The 16,603-nt window shown below is 52.6% G+C and overlaps 1 protein-coding gene across 4 annotated transcripts in view; it reads left to right on the top strand.

Annotated features, from left to right (window-relative positions):
- The first annotated feature begins 1,080 nt into the window (after nucleotides 1-1,080).
- TSPAN18 (tetraspanin 18) overlaps nucleotides 1,081-16,603 on the top strand; it is a 334,803-nt gene continuing 319,280 nt past the window's right edge. Inside the window, exon 1 of one of the 4 annotated variants that reach the window (XM_085643447.1) lies at nucleotides 1,081-1,352. The gene's annotated coding sequence lies outside the window, so the exon portion shown is untranslated. The remainder of the gene's footprint in view (nucleotides 1,353-16,603) is intronic. The other 3 variants (XM_085643448.1, XM_085643449.1, XM_085643450.1) reach the window with 3 other exon arrangements.

The raw sequence follows: 16,603 nt of genomic DNA, 5'->3' as shown, positions 1-16,603 counted from the left end.
CCGCTTGCGGAGCTTCGCGTAGTGCGGCGCAGGGTTCTTGCACTACGCGGAGTTCCGCGTAGTGCAACTCCGCAAACCCTGTCAAGGGTTACCTTCTGGCACCGCCCTGTTGTAAAAATGTAAATGATTAGTAATTTGAAAGTGTGATCTTATGTTGGTAATCTCGTCTCTGGTTTGTGGCAGCAGGGGCACAGTGTAAGAACAGCAAACAGATTTATATGGACAATTGGTGTCATGAACTGCATCCGCAGCAGTCTGCACAAACAGAAAGAGAGCTTGTACTAGGAGCAAAAACAGGCACGGACATGCGCGTCTGGCACATCACTTCCTCTTTGAGAAATAAAGCCAACATTTGAAAGACTCCATCCTTTCCATTCAAATTTAAATTGTCACTTTTTGTTTGTGAGAGGATTACAATATCCCATAACTTGTGCATTTCTTTGATGCATACTTGTTTATGTATTTGGGGTGAAGTCTAGAGGTTCAAATCATAGGGCTTCCATGGGTGGGGGGTGGGGTCACCTACAGCTGCGATTCACTGGGGGTCCACAAGGGTCACAGCAGTGCCCATTGTAGCTGCCACGGTTTTCTTGATGTAGATGCTTCCTGCACCTCCTTGTGTGACACTTGTGTACAGGTCTGTTGTGGTGCCCCGGCTGTGAGTCTGTCTGCTCTCCTGTCAGTGATAGAGTTGTTTCTTCTGTTTTACTCATGAAGACGTTATCTGACTTTCAAACCCTGAGATCCCGTCTCGCACCCCCCGAGATGGGTAGAGGTGCCCCCCGCCCCGGTCTCGTGCCCACCTCCTGCCACCAGCCGGGGCGCTGAGTCTGCGGCAGCACAAGGGGCTGAGGGCGGAAGGTCCAGGGAGGAGGGTCCGCCGGGGAGGAGGGGGGATAGGGGAAGGGTCCGTGGGGGAGAGGGGAGGTTTCAGTGGAGCTGAGGGGAGGGTCCGGGGGGCGGGGAAAGGGAGGGTACAGAGGAGCCGAGGTGAGGGTCCGAGGGGAGGGGAGGGGCCAGTGGAGCTGAGGGTAGGGTCCACGGGGAGGAAGAGGGGAGGGGCCAGGGTTGTGGGAGGGCAGAGTTACCGGGAGGAGGAGATTGCGAGCTGGGGGAGAGGCAGACGCAGGCTGCGAGTTTAGACGGCGGATTCTGGGGTACGGGGGGTTGGGAGACCCCTGGAGGAGCTGGACATCCCGCCACCCTGGCCTGAAAAGACAACCCTTCCCTCCCCACGAGAGGCTGTCATTCACCCACTGGAGAAACACTTCAACCCCCTCACGACTGAACACTTCCAGCAGGACGTGCCCCCCAGCTGCGGACTGAGCGCTGCTACCCCCGGGAACTAGAAGGTAAGGGACTACCCCCTACGACTCCCCTCCCTGATGTGACCTCCTATGAGGGCTCGTGGTAAAGTGCATGAAACTGTTCCAGTGTGTGGAGTTAGGGTGCCTCAGCGCCCCGCAGGGTCATGGGGACCCCTGCCTAGTCCAAGTGAAATCTGTGCCTTAGAACACCCAACCCCATGGAGAACCCAGGGGTCCCACAGTTCAGACACCTCACCCCCCCCCTCCCCCCCCTCACAGAGCCACGGAGAGTCTTGTTTTCCTGGGTGCCAGACATACACGGAGCCCCGGAATCGCTACATAAAACCAGCCCAGCTCGCGACACCTCCAACCGCCCCCCACGCACAGATCCACAGACCTCAGAGAGACACCGCCGTGGAGACTCCCCCTACACACACACACACACACACGGCTTGGGGAGGTAGGCGACCCAGTTACCCTCAGACTTCCAGGGGAGACAGTGCTTCAGAAAGGTGCACCCCTTAAAGAACTAGAGGCACTTCCCCAGAACCCCAAGGAAGGAGTGACCCAGAGCCCCAAAGACAGACACCCCGTGTAAGGTATGAACGTCCGGACGGCAGTCTCACTCGCCAACTTTTAAAACTTCAACTCGGGGAATAGAAAACAAAGAGGTAACAACTCCATGGCTGTTCTCTGCCCCCCTCCCCCCTCCCCCACACACACACACCCCGGAGAGTACCCCATGTTACTGTACCAACAACTGCCCTCCCGGGATAGAGGAACATGTGCAGGCGTAGGGGCTCGTTACTCATGAGTCGGTGTGGGCGGTGGGATAAGGTGGGCGCTGACCTCCTGGTGAGGGGGCACTAGGCATAGATGTAAACTTCGCTAACTGTGGTGTTTATTGCAGAGGTTGGAAGCGGCTATAGGGGAGTGGTGGTTGTGGTCGAGAAGTGATGCCTGTGGTGGTGTTTGGCAGTGGTTTTATTGGCTGCCTGGTAGATGAAGTAACCTTGTGGTGGTGGTTGTCAGTTGTGGAAGTGATGCTTGTGGTGGTGTGTAGCGATTGTAAGGAAAGTGGTGTTTCTAGTTGTGGTTGGCAGTGGTGGTAGTGACAGTGAATCTTGTGTTTTGGGGCTGTGGTACTAATGGCTGGTCCTTTTAATAGGGGCAGTGGTGTTTGTGGTAGTGAATGACAGTGGTGATGGGGCACTAATGCTAGTGGCCTTAGTTGGCAGTGGTTCTAGCCACAGTAAGGCTGGTGGTTGGCAGTAGTGGCAGGCACAGCGGTGGATGGCAGTAGTGATGAGGACATTGGTGGTTAGCTGTGGTACTGAACGTTGACACAGTTAGTAGGGACTCATACTTGTGCAAGTGGATAGAAATGGTGATGGGCAGTGGTTCTAGCCATACATAGTGGTGCGCGTAGTGGTTCAGAGTGGTGTGATTAGCAGTACTGATATTGGCAGTGGTGCTAGTAGTGGTAGGTGGTATTAGTGGTAGGGATAGTGATGTGTGTGGTAGTTGGCCATGATTCTAGCCACAGTGGTGCTGGTTGGCAGTACTGGCATGCACACCCGTGGACCGGACGGCAGTGGTGGTGAGGATATTGGTGGTTGGCTGTGGTACTAAAAGTTGACACCATTAGTAGAGACTTTAATACTTGTGCAAGTGGATAGCAATGGTGACGGGCAGTGGTTCTAGCCATACATAGTGGTGCTGGTTGTTGGTAGTGGTTGAGTGGTGTGACTGGCAGCACTGGTATTGGTAGTGGTGCTAGTAGCGGTGGCTGCTATTAGTGGTGGGGACAGTGATGCGTGTGGTAGTTGGCCATGATTCTAGTCACAGTGATGCTGGTAGGTAGGTGGCAGTAGTGGCAGGCATAGTGGTGCTAGTAGTAGTGGATGGCAGTAATAGTTGGCTGTGGTGCTAAAAGTTGACAACATTTTGAGGACACTTATACTTGTGGTAGTGGATAGGAAGGGTGATGGGCAGTGGTTCTAGCCATATATAATGGTGCTGGTTGCGGGCAGTGATTGGGAGTGTGTGATTGGCAGTGGTGTTAGTAGCGGTGGGTGGTATTAGTGGAAGGGGCAGTGATGATTGTGGTGCTTGGCTGTGGTGCTAATGGATGGTTCTGTTAATGGGGGATGTGATGTTTGTGGTAGTGAAAGGCGGTAGTGATGGGGTGCCAGTGCTTGTGGTCTTGGTTGACAGTGGTGCTGGTGATTGGCAGACTTTGACCTCTCAGGGTTTGTGGGTTGGCCTGTAGGCAGACTCAGTCCTCTTCTTCGTCGGCCTGTGTGCAGACTCTGTCCTCTCTGGGTTTGTGGGTTGGTTAGTGGGCAGGCTCTGTCCTCTCCTGGGTTGGTCTGTGTGCAGACTCTGTCCTCTCTGGATCGATCTGTGTGCAGACTCTGCCCTGCGGGTTGGTCTGTATTAAATCTCTCTCCTCTCCAGGTTTGTGGGTTGGTCTGTTAGCAGACACTGTCCTATCTGGGTTTGTGGGTCGGTTTGTGGACAGATTCTGTCCTCTCTGGGTTTGTGGGTCGGTCTGTGGACAGACTCTGCCCTCTCCTGTATTTGTGGATCGGTCTGTGGACAGACTCTGTCCTCTCTGGGTCAGTCTGTAGACCGACTCTGCCCTCTCCTGTGTTTGTCAGTTGTTCTGCTGTCAGACTCTGTCCTCTCAGGGTTTGTGGGTTGGTCCGTGGACAGACTCTGTCCTCTCAGGGTTTGAGGGTTGGTCTTTGGACAGACTCTATCCTCTCCTGTGATTGTGGATCGGTCTGTGGACAGACTCTGTGCTCTCTGGGTCGGTCTGCAGACAGACTCTGCCCTCTCCTGTGTTTGTCAGTTGTTCTGCTGTCAGACTCTGTCCTCTCAGGGTTTGTGGGTTGGTCCGTGGACAGACTCTGTCCTCTCAGGGTTTGAGGGTTGGTCTTTGGACAGACTCTATCCTCTCCTGTGATTGTGGATCGGTCTGTGGACAGACTCTGTGCTCTCTGGGTCGGTCTGCAGACAGACTCTGCCCTCTCCTGTGTTTGTCAGTTGTTCTGCTGTCAGACTCTGTCCTCTCATGGTTTGCGGGTTGGTCTGTGGACAGACTCTGTCCTCTCAGGGTTTGTGGGTTGGTCCGTGGACAGACTCTGTCCTCTCAGGGTTTGAGGGTTGGTCTTTGGACAGACTCTATCCTCTCCTGTGATTGTGGATCGGTCTGTGGACAGACTCTGTGCTCTCTGGGTCGGTCTGCAGACAGACTCTGCCCTCTCCTGTGTTTGTGAGTTGTTCTGCGGGCAGACTCTGTCCTCTCCTGGTTTGCGGGTTGGTCTGTGGACAGACTCTATCCTCTCCTGTGATTGTGGATCGGTCTGTGGACAGACTCTGTCCTCTCTGGGTCAGTCTGTAGACAGACTCTGCCCTCTCCTGTGTTTGTCAGTTGTTCTGCTGTCAGACTCTGTCCTCTCATGGTTTGCGGGTTGGTCTGTGGACAGACTCTGTCCTCTCAGGGTTTGTGGGTTGGTCCGTGGACAGACTCTGTCCTCTCAGGGTTTGAGGGTTGGTCTTTGGACAGACTCTATCCTCTCCTGTGATTGTGGATCGGTCTGTGGACAGACTCTGTGCTCTCTGGGTCGGTCTGCAGACAGACTCTGCCCTCTCCTGTGTTTGTGAGTTGTTCTGCGGGCAGACTCTGTCCTCTCCTGGTTTGCGGGTTGGTCTGTGGACAGACTCTGTCCTCCCAGGTTTTGCGGGTTGGTCTGTGGACAGACTCCGTCTTCTCAGGGTTTGAGGGTTGGTCTGTGGACAGACTCTATCCTCTCCTGTGTTTGTGGATCGGTCTGTGAACAGACTCTGTCCTCTCATGTATTTGTGGATCGGTCTGTGGACAGACTCTGTCCTCTCTGGGGCGGTCTGTAGACAGACTCTACCGTCTCCTGTGTTTGTCAGTTGTTCTGCTGTCAGACTGTCCTCTCATGGCTGGCGGGTTGGTCTGTGGACAGCCTCTGTCCTCTCGGGGTTTGGGGGTTGGTCTGTGGACAGACTCTACCCCCTCCGGTGTTTGTGAGTTGTTCTGCGGGCAGACTCTGTCCTCTCCTGGTTAGCGGGTTGGTCTTTGGGCAGACTCTGTCCTCTTTGTGTCTGTGGACCGACTCTCCCTCTCCTGTGTTTGTGAGTTGGCTTGTGGACAGACTATGTTTCTAGTCTCTGGTCACTGTCTGTGTTTGGTTAGTTCTTTGGCTGTGTTTACGTTTCCCCCACAGTGAAAGATTCCGTATGTGAGTTATTTACTGCGGTGACGTAGGGCAGCGTGCATACATATCCCATGCCAGCACTCTACAGACCCATCACGTGATCTGTGCACCCGCCTCCTGGCGCTATAGAGGTACCACTAGGCACATCTCGGGGCGGGGAATGCTTTGTTCGTTTATAAGCCACCTACCACCATACAACGCAACACAGAGAACTTTATTGGCAAGAGAAGTGTTGACAAAGTAAACGAGTGCAACGGCTGAGTGTCTGGAAGTGCAGTTTAATGGAAAGTGAGTGCTCAGTGTATCTCAGGAGGCGGGGCAGCGGGGAGACTGCCTGGCGCGGCTTCTTCCAGGCCCCACTGGTGGCAGACACGCTTCTCTCCTGATTTCTGGTTGGTTTCTGTCCGTCAGTCGTTATTTCTGGAATTCTTGCCCTTGGTCGTTCATTCTCTTGGTGAACAGCTGTGCTTTGCGGTTCTCACCACGGTGCGGCGCTGTGTAAGGTGAAGTGATCTGTAGTGTTCTAGCTTGTTCTTTGGCCCCCAGTGTGTATACCAGTTCTTTAGCTGGCTTTTAGGGGAATCGGCTATATTCTCAGGGCTCTTTGGCTGGACTGGCTACTTGGTCTTTCAGCGCCAGGCAGGGTAAGACTTTGGGTCACTTTCCGTGCTGTGGGACCAGGAGTAAAGGCTGAGTATTTTGAATCTCTCTCTCTCTCACACACACACACTTTCTCTCTCTCTCTCACACACACACACTTTCTCTCTCACACACACACTTTCTCTCTCTCTCTCTCTCTCACACACACACACACACACACTTTCTCTCTCTCTCTCTCTCTCTCTCACACACACTTTTTCTCTCTCTCTCTCTCTCTCTCTCACACACACACACACACACACACACTTTCTCTCTCTCTCTCTCTCTCTCTCTCTCTCTCACACACACTTTCTCTCTCTCTCTCTCTCTCTCTCTCACACACACTTTCTCTCTCTCTCTCTCTCTCTCTCTCTCTCTCTCTCTCTCACACACACACACTTTCTCTCTCTCTCTCTCTCTCTCTCTCTCTCTCTCTCTCACACACACACTTTCTCTCTCTCTCTCTCTCTCTCTCACACACACACACTTTCTCTCTCTCTCTCTCTCACACACACTTTCTCTCTCTCTCTCTCTCTCTTCTCTCACACACACACACTTTCTCTCTCTCTCTCTCTCACACACACACACACACACACTTTCTCTCTCTCTCTCTCACACACACACACACACACACACACTCTCTCTCTCTCTCTCTCTCTCTCTCTCTCTCTCTCTCTCTCTCACACACACACTCTCTCTCTCTCTCTCTCTCTCTCTCTCTCTCTCTCTCTCTCTCTCTCACACACTTTCTCTCTCTCTCTCTCTCTCTCTCTCTCACACACTTTCTCTCTCTCTCTCTCTCTCTCTCTCTCACACACACACACACACTTTCTCTCTCTCTCTCTCTCTCTCTCTCTCTCTCTCTCTCTCTCTCTCTCTCACACAACGATCAGGGTAGTATCCGAGGGCAGTATACCCCCTCAGCTCTCAGGGTAGTATCCGAGGGCAGTATACCCACCCAGCTCTCAGGACAGCTCTTAAGTTAGTATGAACAGTATCTGAGGGCAGTAAACCCCCTCAGCTCTCAGGGTAGTATCCGAGGGCAGTATACCCACCCAGCTCTCAGGACAGCTCTTGAGTATGAACAGTATCCGAGGGCAGTAAACCCCCTCAGCTCTCAGGGTTGTATCCGAGGGCAGTATACCCCCTCAGCTCTCAGGGTAGTATCGGAGGGCAGTATACCCCCTCAGCTCTCAGGGTAGTATTCGAGGGCAGTATACCCCCTCAGCTCTCAGGGTAGTATCGGAGGGCAGTATACCCACCCAACGATCAGGGTAGTATCCGAGGGCAGTATACCCCCTCAGCTCTCAGGGTAGTATCTGAGGGCAGTATACCCACCCAGCTCTCAGGACAGCTCTTAAGTTAGTATGAACAGTATCCGAGGGTAGTATACCCCCTCAGCTCTCAGGGTAGTATCCGAGGGCAGTATACCCCCTCAGCTCTCAGGGTAGTATCCGAGGGCAGTATACCCCCTCAGCTCTCAGGACAGCTCTTAAGTTAGTATGAACAGTATCCGAGGGCAGTAAACCCCCTCAGCTCTCAGGGTAGTATCCGAGGGCAGTATACCCCCTCAGCTCTCAGGGTAGTATCCGAGGGCAGTATACCCACCCAACGATCAGGGTAGTATCCGAGGGCAGTATAACCCCACAGCTCTCAGGACAGCTCTTGAGTATGAACAGGCCGCTGTGGGAGGCGTTCGCTCTTTGGTACTTACAGACCTGACCTGAGGTCAGACAGCCTGCCCGCTGGCTCTATAAGGGATCAATATTTAAACACTTCTGCTTAGTAATATAATATTATTACGTGAATGTTGCATGCTTTACTTGCCACATAAGTCCAGGACCCGGCTCGTGCACGGCTCTTGGAGCCAAGCCAGACCCTTTTCTCGGCTCTCCCTGCCAGTTTGTTGGCTCGCCACCCCCTTTATTCCGCGCCTCGGCAGCCTTTCATTGTGTTATACCCACGCAGCTCTGAATCCTTAGTTCACTTAGTACCCACCTTGAGACATCCTGGCATTAGATGGGTGCTGCCATTCAGTTCTAGGGGCGGGCAGTGCTGGACTATGGACCAGGCTGTGTCTGGGGCAGAGATGGACCCCGTGCCAGGTGGGTCAGCCAGAACTCGACCCTGCTCCGATGAACCCCGGCTATCTGTCATGGAGCAGCTGGGGGCTGGCTCCGTTTAGGGCCCTCAGTGCCACCCTGCACCAATCCTTGTGCTAATGCCCTTAATCCGCGGGTTCTCCTCACCGAGAGGGACGAGAGAGCGCCTCGTAGCAGTTCAGCTCTCAGTGGGCGCTGCGCCAGAAACGACGCTGTCGGACAGGACGCTGTGCGGTTTCACACCAGGCAGACATGCGAAGTGTAAACATGATATAAATACATGTAGCCGCAAGCTGACAAGTGTAAACGGAAGGGGGGTGAGGGCCCCCACCCCAGGAAGAAACTCTTCGCATGTGGGCCGCGCCAGCTCACCAAAGAATGTGGAAGCAGCTTTCCCGAGAGAGCCCAGGAGTGTCTTTCCGTTTTTTGGGGACGAGTAAGCTTTGCTGTTTTTGGAGAAGGCGGGGTGATCAGCTAGCTAATTTGTTGACCAAGAGGCGTAATTCTGGGCTAATTGTTTTTTTTTTTAATCTCACAGCTGGGTAGATTCCTGGCAAGCTATGGAGCGCCAGGAAGCGCGCTGAACGCCAGCCTAGGTGCTATAAAATGTCAATCAGACGAGAATGGGGCACAGATCGCCACAGTTTGAGAGAGGCAGCATGTTTTCGGCCACAAATGCCATCAGAAGGTCTATAAAAGTGGGGAGACAGAGAGAACTATGCAGGGGTGACGGACAGGGGCTCTGGACAGAGGAGCGGGGTAGACATTTCACCAAAGGGGGGTGTTGGAATCTGGGGAGAGGGGAGGGCCTCTGTCGCCGGGTTAATGTAGCCGGTCACTGGATGCAGTCGGGGGGGGGGGGGGGGGGTTAGGTATCTGGAGGGAGGGGCGTAGCTTGGTCCGTAAAATTGGGGGGGTCTGTAAACTTCAGATTTTCAAAAAATCTTGCTGGCATATAATGTTAAATTACACCAGAGTATGCGTGCATTTTTGTCTGCGTATATGTAAAACACCTTGTGAAATCTGACAGGCACCTCCCCAAACCCGACCCAACTTTTCCCCATAAAATATAATTATATATTTATTAAAGCTATGCCCCTGTCTGGATGTGGATGGGGCAGTCTGTGAAGTGCAGGGGGTGGTATGTGGGAACTCTGTGTGCAGGTATATCCGATCCATGTGTCGAGTGACACATCCTACCAGTCCAGCTTTGTACCCATGACCATTTGCATTCTGGGACTTGAACTTTGCTTTTTTCATTAGATGTAAACTAACATGTAAAGTGCTGTCTCACACGTGGCTACAGACACACACCACCTATGGCACTCTCCAGTCCTGTAGTCTCTAAACTTTTTTATGTCACTGCCCGCCACCCCCCAGCCCCCCAGTGGGGAAACAAGCATTGCAAATGCAATAGGTCTCGCCTTTGATTAAGTTAAAGCCATTTGCTTTGCTATGGCTTTAACTTAATGATAGGAGAGACCTATTGCATGTTTAATGCTTGTGTTTGTATGCACTGGAACTTCCTCAACACATTTGTCTGGGCGGACAAATGAGGATCATGTATTTCAAGTGGGGTCTTAGACATTTCATTTTGTTTTCACTTATTGGGAATTAAAAATTCAGGGCAGTTAGGTGACGTCACGTGGCGAGAATCACACAATTTTGGTCAATTGAGGCTGGACCCCGTACTTAATTAAGAATGGTCGAATTGCGTTAAACAATTGAGCGTACTCTCTGACCAAAACAAGACCCCCACCCCAAACCGAGCCCAAAAGGTTTTTGCATTGCATGCCCTGAACAATCCTCTCAAACACTTCAATACAGCAGAGAAACTGAAATGTGAGTCGCCAAGGATCAACTTCGGTGGTGGGGGCACAGCTGCGTACAGATTACGCAGGCAGTCCGGGACCAATCGCTTCATAGCGACCCAGGATGGAAGTGCTTAGAACCAGAACAAATAGCACGATGCGCTACAAATTCCTGTCCCTTGAACGTCCAGTAGAAACTGGAAGGAGGGGCGCTGATGACTTCCCCCTCCCCGCTTGCATTGCTGGTGTGTTTACCCGCTGGACTCTAGGAGCTGCGTGCCTGATTTTGTCGTCTTTATGTATTGTTTCCTCTATCGGCCCCCATGAAAGCCTACTTTGTACGATGAATTTCGGAGCGGACCCACCCGTTTTTAGCCTTTAATGTGCCGAGGGGCTTTTAGTTTTTAAGGCATATGTTGAATGGAACGATTTCTGCCCTCCGCATAATATCACAGAACACATGATGCGTAGACCTCTTTCTGAAGACCCAAGGAAGCGGCACCGCCTCTTCACACCCCACAATATTATTCCTTTCCTCATCACTGCCACCAAAGCGTCAGACTGAGAGCTGGGATTGGTAAATGTGCTGGCGCTCCTTGCGTTTAAACGTGATTTGAAATGAAATGAAAAGACTATTTATAGAGCGCGGTAGCTACCCTAAGGCGTCCTAGCGCTACGGACCAAGCATGTGGGTGGAGGGCTAAGGGTTTATACTGGTCTATTGAAAAGTAGTGTTTTTAGTTGCTTACGGAACCGCAGAAGGTTGGGCTCAGAACGAAGAGAGAGGGGAATGGAGTTCCATTTACTGAATTAAGTGCCCGCTGTTGAGATGTCTATGTATCTTGTAGGACACGGGTTTCGTCCTACAGATGAATAAATGTGCATCTCTTTAAATAGCACCACGAACGACAAATGTGTTAACCCAGTCACTATGCAATATACAGAACGATATGCTTAAAATATAATTTGTTTTAAACGCAGACAGAGAAAAACACATTTTAAATCCACATGAAAGTTCCCGTGCCTTCCCAGGAGCACCAGAAGCAGAATACCGTGAATGGAACACTTATTGCATGACAGGCCATCCAGTGTGATGTCACGAGGTCAAGACTACGTGCAGAGGGGAGACCTCTGCTGCGGTAAGCGACCCTCCTATGTCACGGGAACAAAGATGGCGTCGGCCTGTCCAGCTGGGCCGTACTAAAAGTGGACAAGGCGGTAACCCAAAAGCCCGGTTTTCAATCACGCGCCAGCGTTTAACATAAACGATGATGCGCGCCAATTGAAAACAAGTGCGTGGCTTTAAGTCACTGCGGAATCTGTATCGATTCCAAAAGGCCCTCGCATGGCGTTTCAGTGCATGCGCGCTGCTAACGCCAGGGGAGACCTAAAAAATCGTTTGACCCCCTCAGAATTTTTCACTATTTTTCTATTAAAAACGCCATGCGCGCTGCTAACGCCATGCGAGACCTAAAAAATCATTTGACCCCCTCAGAATTTTTCACGATTTTTCTATTAAAGTGGCAATGCTTAAATATGCCTAGACATATTTCAACATTGCAGCAGCGGTGGCTCCGCCGTTATGGCGAAGAAGCGGTATCCCCCGCCAGCCGCTGCAAAAATTGAAAAAAAAAAATGATAATAAACCCGGTTTATTATCGTTTTATTTTTCTTCAGGGACTGAGTCTTAGGGGCGGCGCCTAATTAATAGCAGGCACGAAGAGGGAGTGGTTGGCACTGCTGTCAGTGCGCATGTTAGTTTTGCCGACCATCTTAGGGCGGCCAGACCGACATGCACACTGACATCTCTTTGCATTGCCTGGTGGAGAGAACAGCGGGCATGGCTCCCAGTCCTCTTTGGGGCAGAAAACTAGTCCGCTCAGGCCAATCCCAGCGCTCCTCTCGTGCTGGTGCCAACATGAGAGAAGAGCTGGGATTGGCTGTAGTGGAGTCTGGGACCCTCCGCCTGTGCGCAGTAGTCAGCAGAACTCAGAGGAAAGAATGCCAATCAGCGAGCGGCAGGTAAGTTCTATTTTTATTTTTTGTTCCCCCTCCCCCCCTGTTAACCCACCACTTTCACCCGATACCAGCCAGTTTTCATTGCAGTTAAGTTCTTTACCGTTTAAAAAATGCAAATACATTATTGCCAAACACCCTGTTCTGTTCAGCCAGGCCTTACTAACATGTAAGAGTATCTACTGTGGGATTATTAGAAATGTGGGTGAGGGTTTTTAAGAATATTCGGAGTCCCTTCCCTTCTGACACATAGTCCCAGCCAGGATATAAATGACAAAAGATGTTAGTCGGGGCCCATTGCAGAGGCTTACTGCTGCCGGTTTACCCTCCCCCCCCACCCCCCACCTCCGGGCTTAAAACAAAGCACTGTTATTAGCATAATTATTCTTTTGGCCAGAGCCGGATGGCTCTCTTAGGATCACCCGAGGCCCCCTGGGAGGGGGGTGTAGTGTCTTGCTAGGCACGCTCTAGTGTTCCACCAGTGATGTAATACACATTTCACACCCACCCACCACAGGCGTCACCAGTCAGGTGACCCTGTCAATAAAAGAGGCCGGACGCTCGCGCCCGAGGCCGTTAGTACACCACCCTGGAAAGTGTTTGTGTCCGTCCTTCACTGCAATGTGGGCATGAGGCCCAACATCACAATGGCGACGAGTGGGTCTTATCCCATGTGTGCGATGGCTTCGCCTTCCCCGGTCCTGGTGGGGGACATATGAGGCCGAGGAAAACGAGGGAGGGGAAGAGAGCTGCCGCGTGGAATCGGCACCCCCCCCCCTGCGAGGAAGGCGCCAGTCGCCGGAAGGCCTGTGGGGCATGTGGCGAGCCCCGGGCCTGCAGAAAGATGATGAGGTGACCGGGAACCCACCCCGCACCTCACGAGCATCCCGCCGTGACCCCGGTGGGGAAGTGCCCAGAAAGAAAGCAAGCCGATCGGAGCTCACCCGCATCGGCCGCGTTGAAGTGCCCCGAGGCTCGAGGAGGCAAGCGGAGCCCACCCGTGTCGAAGGAAAGCCCAGCAAAGGGAACCGAAACAAGATGCAGTGCCTGCCCTCAGAGACCTGACTACATCAGTAAGCGGGCTGACGGTGGGCGGACGAACGCAGAGAAGCGTTCCACACAAAGGGGGAGAGCTGTAAAGTGAAGTCGCGGCAGCGCGTGAAAGCCGTCCTGCAACAGATACCTTCAGGAAGTAGACGTGTGCTCCAGGCAGCATTTACGGAGGCAGGGGGAGGTCTCTGAAGCTCTGTGGCATCGAGGTGTAAAGAATGCTGCACCTGCCACGAGTGGCCTTCCATTTCCTTGGCCCCGGCGACGCCAGCGTGGGCAAGACAATCTCTACAGACTCACGGTAGTTAAGTCTGCAGCACAAGCCCCCAGCGCGCGTGTGCATAGGAAAATAATAAACCGGAACTGCAATGCCCGTAATAGTGACCAGTGGCAGCACAAGATAACGCTGTCCCAAAAACAGGAGAGACATTAAAGTACAAAGGGCTTACCAGGCGAGGCATGGCAGGAAGAAGGACCGGGAGTAAGGCAGTTAGGTCCCTAAAACGGAGCACCGCAGCAGGAGGAAAGCTTCCGAGGCTGACGGACAAGGAGGCAACACTGCCATCTAGTGGCCGTTTTGCGCCACTGCAGCTAGAAACGGAAAAGCCCATGGTGGAAAGTTACGCCTGAAACAAAAAGCAGCGGTCCGGCTGTTTGCAGCACATGACTGAAGGACAAAGAGCACTCAAGGAAGAAAAGAAAGGCACCACTGGACAGAGAGGGCAGAATTGAAGAAGACCCGAGGAGGGCAGAATAAAAGGAGACCCCGAAGAGGGCGGTATCGAAGAAGACCCCGAAGAGGGCGAAATCGTAGAAGACCCCGAAGAGGGCAGAATCGAAGAGGACCCCGAGGAGGGCAGAATAGAAGGAGATCCCGAAGAGGGCGGTATCGAAGAAGACCCCGAAGAGGGCGAAATCGTAGAAGACCCCTAGGGCAGAATCGAAGAGGACCCCGAAGAGGGCAGAATCGAAGAAGACCCCGAAGAGGGCAGAATCGAAGAAGACCCCGAAGAGGGCGAAATTGTAGAAGACCCGAAAAGGGCAGAATCGAAGAAGACCCCGAAAAGGGCAGAATCGAAGAAGACCCCAAAGAGGGCAGAAGAGCAAGACCTTCTCAGAGAAAGGGTGCTAACGAAAATTCCCAAGAGGAAGTACAAGTCCTACTGACAGGACAGACCTGATACAGGCCCACAGGGAAGGTGAGATTGTCTGGACACCGACGCGGCCAGCGAGGTGTCCACGTGACGTCAACATGAGACGTGTGGCAGGATGTCACCTCCACATGAGATCCTGATCGAATGGAGGAGAAGAGAGTGGCATAACGCCACTCCGCGAAGGGAGAAGGAACAGCGACTAAGCACCACACGGCAGATAACCATCACAGGCGTGCAGGAGAAAAGGAACAGAGTGACAGGGCAGAGGGCTTGTATCACCACAATATGAGCACACCCCGAGACACCAGACAGCCACCCGCCAGACCGACATCCCGGGAGACAGCCCACGGAGAAGAGACAAATGCAAGCTGCAACTAGCGCAAAGCGAGTATCTCTCCAATGCTTCCCTGCCCGACTGGTCAGTCCCCAAGCATCGGCAGTCTGATTCACATGACATCCCTGCATCTCACCGCAGATGCCACGGGTGACCGACAACCGCAGCAAGATAAAGGCAAACTGCGAAGACCTCCCAGTCCTCGCTCCACAAGATCAGACCGCCGCCTGTTGCCCAACTGAAGAACAATTACCGGAGTTTCACGAGGCGAGCCACCCGGGACCCATCTGTGTGTCACTGTCAACCTGCAGCACACTGAAGTAGAGCACACTCACGGTCCACACGGTTCCATGGCAGATCAGCGGGAAGACTCTCCAGGAGGTTCCAATGGGAGAAGAGTTTGAGTGAGAGAGGACAACCGGAAGTAGCTCGGCAGTCAGAAGCAAGGAAGACCATCAACCACGCCACCTCCAGGCAAAGGCTTCACATACAGAGACCTGCCAAAATGGACCTCACCGCAGCTCTCAATGCACTGATGCTGAACCTTCATAAATGGACTTCGACGCTGCGAGACCAGGACCGTCTAAAACACCTTGCCAAGGCCAACAAAACAGCGTGACCATGCCGCCAAGGCTCCAGCACTGCCTGACTGACGGCCTGAAGAAACTGGTTCAGTATTATCTGTTGTTTGTTTATTTTCTTCCAGGCTGGACTTTTATTCTTTCTTTTCATTGAAGGTGGGGGGGGATGTAGTGTCTTGCTAGGCACGCTCTAGTGTTCCACCAGTGATGTAATACACATTTCACACCCACCCACCACAGGCGTCACCAGTCAGGTGACCCTGTCAATAAAAGAGGCCGGACGCTCGCGCCCGAGGCCGTTAGTACACCACCCTGGAAAGTGTTTGTGTCCGTCCTTCACTGCAATGTGGGCATGAGGCCCAACATCACAGGGGGGGGGGGGGGTGCTTCACAAGTTTGAAGACCCCTGCTCCAGTCGCACACCCTGCACCAGTGTACGCATGCTCCTCAGTGCAACCACTCGAACAAGAGAAAGTGCTTCGAGACCATAGGGGTTGTAGACGTGAGCGCTGTGCCAGTAACAGGAGCAGTGCTCAGCAGGGGAGTGATTGTGTGACTGCGGCACCCATGATTCCCACCGCTGTGACCGGCCTTGAAGATAAGTGGGCCTCTTTGGAGACGAGACTGGGCCTCTTTGGAGACGAGACGGGGCCTCTTTGGAGACGAGACGGGGCCTCCTCTCGCATTCAGCCTGCGCCGGCTGCTGTCTGCTCGGGCCTTATCTCCCTTCTCCGACTGCAGCTAAATAACACGTTATCTCCTCTGCTTGTTGAGTTGCATTAGCGTGTGTTTATTTAGTTATACTGCCAGCCGTGCGCTGTGGTCGGCTCACGCGCAGTGCCTTGTGGGTATCCCGGGGACACGGGTGCAATTTACTACAAATCTGCCTCTGGCTCGGGACAAGTTCACGACCTTGGCTGGAGTGCCACTAGAGAGGCCAAAGTGCGAATGGGTATGAATTCAAACCTAACTATGTAGGTTGTCAAGAGGATTTTAGAAGCGCACGGAAAAGCTTGTGCAGAAAGCCTGTGTTGTCGCTGTTTATCCTGCCGTAGGTTGGTGCTTGTATTGGGGTGGTACTTCTGCGACAAGATTGTGAAAACCAAGAACTGGGACTTTCCAAAAACATAGAAGTAGGACTCCAGTTTTCCATTGACCAAGCGGCACAGAATGACGTGTCAGCGGAGACCAACATCTGAAAAACAGAACATGTAACATTAAGGGACAATTTAAAGTGACAACACACAGTTTTATCTCTGAAACAATTTGGATTCCGATAAGACTGCTTATTAATTTTTCATCCAAACAGACGAGAGCTTGTCTCAATTGACTCTCTCTTAAAACCGGGCCATGTGC

This window comes from Triturus cristatus, chromosome 3_1, assembly GCF_964204655.1.
Source record: "Triturus cristatus chromosome 3_1, aTriCri1.1, whole genome shotgun sequence".
In the NCBI taxonomy this organism is placed as follows: domain Eukaryota; kingdom Metazoa; phylum Chordata; class Amphibia; order Caudata; family Salamandridae; genus Triturus; species Triturus cristatus.
This window is presented reverse-complemented; position numbering and strand designations above follow the sequence as displayed.